At 22.9% G+C, this 4,288-nt stretch overlaps 1 long non-coding RNA gene across 1 annotated transcript; it reads right to left on the bottom strand.

Annotated features, from left to right (window-relative positions):
- Positions 1-221: 221 nt before the first annotated feature.
- LOC107963444 (uncharacterized) lies at positions 222-1,720 on the bottom strand. Its single transcript, XR_001701919.2, has 2 exons — positions 1,427-1,720; positions 222-568 (listed from the first exon to the last, which is right to left on the bottom strand). It is a non-coding gene; the product is annotated as an uncharacterized lncRNA (long non-coding RNA).
- Positions 1,721-4,288: the final 2,568 nt, after the last annotated feature.

The following is a 4,288-nucleotide window of genomic DNA, read 5'->3' as shown; positions in this document are numbered from 1 at the left end:
ATTAAAGAAATTAATAATAAAATAATTGAGTTATTTGAATCCAATAAATTTACTACAGAAATACAACCAAAATTATTACATCTAAAAAATCTGTCAATACCAAAAGATTGGATGATTGTTAGAATAAGTAGTGCTAGTATTTCAAAACCAGTAAGTACTATAGAAAATATGTCATCTGGAGATAGACTATACTTTAAAAATAATGCTATAACAAATACAAATGATAATTTAATTTTTCCTTCTAATTCTCAAATAAAGGAAGAAGAAGATAATATTAGTACAAATTCGACAACCCCAATAAATATGAAAACAGTTCAAATACCTATTTTCCCCACTAATCCTAATAGAAATTCTAGAAATACTAGAATGGAAAAAATACAAGCTGCTACTATTATTCAACAAATGAAAATGGAAAAAAATGATATTATTACATTTTCAAATTTCTAACCTAGGAAATATTATACATATATAGAAATTACATTTCAATTTAGAGAATATAAAACATATTCTTTACATGCCTTATTAGATACTGGAGCTACCACAAGTAGCTGTAGAGAGAATGCCATTACTGTAGAAAAATGAGAATTAATGAAAAACCAATTAGAGCCATAGGAATAGGTGGTAAAGAAACTATAATCCAATTTATATAAATAATGTAAGATTTGTAATTCCTAAAATATTGTGTTTTCCTGAAATGCATGGAGACATATTATTAGGAAATAATTTTATATATCATCATTTACCGTTTTCTATAGATAAAAATTTAGTAATACTGTCAACAGAAAAAATTTCTGTAGAAATATCTTTTATAGAAAACCATAAATTTATATGTGATAAAGGATTTAGACCAATAAGAAAAGAACAAATTAAACAACTAGAAATAAATCATTGGTTGTTTAAAATTCTAAAAAAATAATTTTAGTGAAGAACCATTAAAATTATGATAAAATAGTCCAAGATATTGTGAAATAAAATTAAAAAATCCTAATAAAATTATTAGAATTAAACCCATGATCTATACTAAATAATATATAGATGAATTTGATATACAAATCAAGAAATTATTGGAAAAAAAGTTAATAGAAAAAATTAATAGTCTCAAGCCCAACTTTTATGGTAAGAAACCATGTAGAAATAAAAAGAAAAAAAATTAAGATGGTAATTAATTATAAAAGAATATACTTGATTGTTTATATAAAGACCATATCTAACATAGAAAGGGGAAAATTATTGAAGGAGACTCATTAGCCATCATAAAAAAGTGTCAATTAAAAAGTTAAGATAGATCACAGGAGCGTATATACATGATATTCAACAGATAACAGTTGGATTCAATAATATTGTGTTTAAATATACTCCGAAATCAGCAAATGGTTTAGCCCATATACTAGCAATAGAATCTTTGAAAAAAAGTGAGGAGTTTTACCTGCTAAAGAACATCCCTGGGTATGTCGAAAACAAAAGAATGTTGACTGGATGCAAAAACCAGACTGAAATTGGTCGGAGAAAAGGAAAGAAGAAAGGAAAGTTTCACAGAGCAGATGAACAGTTTTTTGAAGAACCAGCTTTCCTGAGAATTGATATCGTAAAATGGGAAATGATGTCTTTTGCATAGGACAGGCAATTCAAAGAATTCTGATTGGGCAATTTTTCGGTGCTTTCACGTTTCTAGATTTTTTTTTTTTATGCTGAATTTTCTTAGGCCTTTATTTTTGGGCCAAATTTCGTTGTTTTTCTGATTCTTTCAAGTTTTTTGGACTTTTGCTTTGTTATGTCATCTTTTTAAATAGAGAATAATAAAGCCCAGTCTGAAATTTTAGTCAAAAAAATTTATATATAATTGTACCACAAATTAAGTGATAATTAATTTAAAATAATAATTGTAATTAATATGAATCCAAAGGTTAAATAAGTGAAGATGATTGTTACATTGATAATAAAAATATTATAAATATAAGAAACATAGAGAATATAAAATACTAAATCTTAATCGATTGGTTTTCTTTATTTTAATTTTTCAAATAGATATGAGTTATATTATTTATTAAGTTGAGTTTAATGTTGAGTTGAACTAATTTGATTAGATACAATTAGTATTTATAAAAATAATAATATTTAATTTAATTATAAAATATATTTATGTTATTTTGAATTTTGATATATAATTAAGAATAAATAAATACATTTATCCATTATCAATTAGATTACGATATATTGATATTATATATATATATTAATCTCACACACATTTAATTTTTATTAATTATAAAAAAATTGGTTTAACATTTTTATATATAAATTAAATTTATTTAATTAATTTTTTTGAATTTTTATTATTTTTAATTTATCCAATTATATTCAATGATTTTATAGATTTATAATTTTATTAATTAATAATATATTATTTTATTTTTTAATTAGAACTTTTAAAAGATATGACCAAATTAATTAACTTCACTCAATATACTATCATATTAATTAATATTTTTTTTACTATCACATAATAATACTAATAAATTATTATTTTTTGATATTAATTTAATAAATATAATTAACAATAAAAGGTATTCTTTTCAGTTCAAAAGTTTTTTTTTTAAATTTATGTTTTTATATATACTAGTTTCTAATGGCACAGGTATTACATGTAATTTTATGCGTTTAACTTTCTAATTAGTTTTTAAATAATGTATTTTTAATTATTAAAATTGATTTTTAATCCATTATTTGAAATGTTAAATATAACTAAAATATATTAGTTTATTTAACAATTAAAATATAAAAAAATTCAAATACCATATTCAAATATTGATCTTTTGTAGATCAATAATTTTTTTTAATAATATTAAAAAAATTTCAAATCATAATTAAAGTACTTGTACTATTTTTGACCTACAATATAATTTTTATTATATTTAATCATTATTTAAAATAATAACTATTAAACATTATTAAAATATATTGATTGTTTTGATAATTCAAATATAGTACTAATAAAAGTTTTCTATTATTTAAGAATTTTTTAAAACAACAAAAAATATATTTTCTAAAATAAACTCATAACTATTTAATTTTTTTTAATATCAAGTAAAAATGTTTAAAATAACTTTTTTTAATATAATTGTAATTGTAAAAAAAATTTAAATGTGGAATTATCAAAAAATCTATTTTACATAACTTTTTAATTAATATTTCTAAATTAAATATTATAATTATATTTAAATGTCAATTTAGTAATATGATCCTAAAGGGTATTTTTATCAGTTTAAAAGTTTTTCCAAATTTGTGGTTATATATGTTATAGATTTGATTCCAATTAAGTTACAAAGATGTGATGTACTCTCCAAGTGCCACATCATTACATGAAATTTTAAAAATTTTATATGAAATCTAAAAATATAAAAGAACTTATAAAAATAATTAAAATTTATAAAGAAATTAATTTTTTTATTTTTTAAAAAATAGTTTAAAAATAAAAAATATAAAAATAAAATAAAAATTTGTCAAATTCGACAACTGACTAAATATTGCTTTATCTCAAATTTCAAAAAAACCTATCCATGACCAAATGGGTAGCACTTGGGAACAGGAACTTAATTTCCGAGGGTTTTCCATTTCTAATGGCCAAGATAGGTACATTTGGAAATACAACTTTTCAGGACTTTTTTCAGTGAAGGATGCTTATCGTTACCTCTCCAACCAAAATGAGCTCACTACATATGTAACTACCCTCTATGTAAATTCAAGGGCTTTTTGGAAAATTCGGCTTCCAAGAAAAATTATGATGTTTCTTGGGAAATTGTGTCGTAACTACCTCCCTCTTACGACAAAATTGTGTGCTCGAAATATTACAACATGTTCAAAATGTCATTTATGTGGCTGCCTGGATGAAAACAACGACCACCAATTTTGCACATGCTCATTTTCCAAAGCCATATGGTTTGGTTTTAAATATTCCATCTAATCAAAATATTTGCCGGAGCATATTCTTTCAGGATAGAACTGTGTGCTCAAAATATTACAACATGTTCAAAATATTCTTTGTGTGACCGTCTGGATGAAAACAACAACCACCTATTTCACACATGCTCTTTTTCTAGAGCCACAAGGTTTGGTTCTAAATATTCTATCCGATCAAACTACTTCTGACACACTCCGATATATTTAGGGTTAATTGAAATGATTAAGCAAGAAATGAGTTATAGGCTTAATGGTTAAGTGTTAGAGCCCTTCCCTAGAGACCCAAGTTTGAGTCTTCTTCCTCCTTTTTATTTATTTTGATCTTCGACAA

The sequence above is a fragment of the Gossypium hirsutum genome, chromosome A06 (genome assembly GCF_007990345.1).
Source record: "Gossypium hirsutum isolate 1008001.06 chromosome A06, Gossypium_hirsutum_v2.1, whole genome shotgun sequence".
Classification (NCBI taxonomy): domain Eukaryota; kingdom Viridiplantae; phylum Streptophyta; class Magnoliopsida; order Malvales; family Malvaceae; genus Gossypium; species Gossypium hirsutum.
Note: the sequence above shows the minus strand (reverse complement) of the source record. Positions and strands in the feature narration are given on the sequence as shown.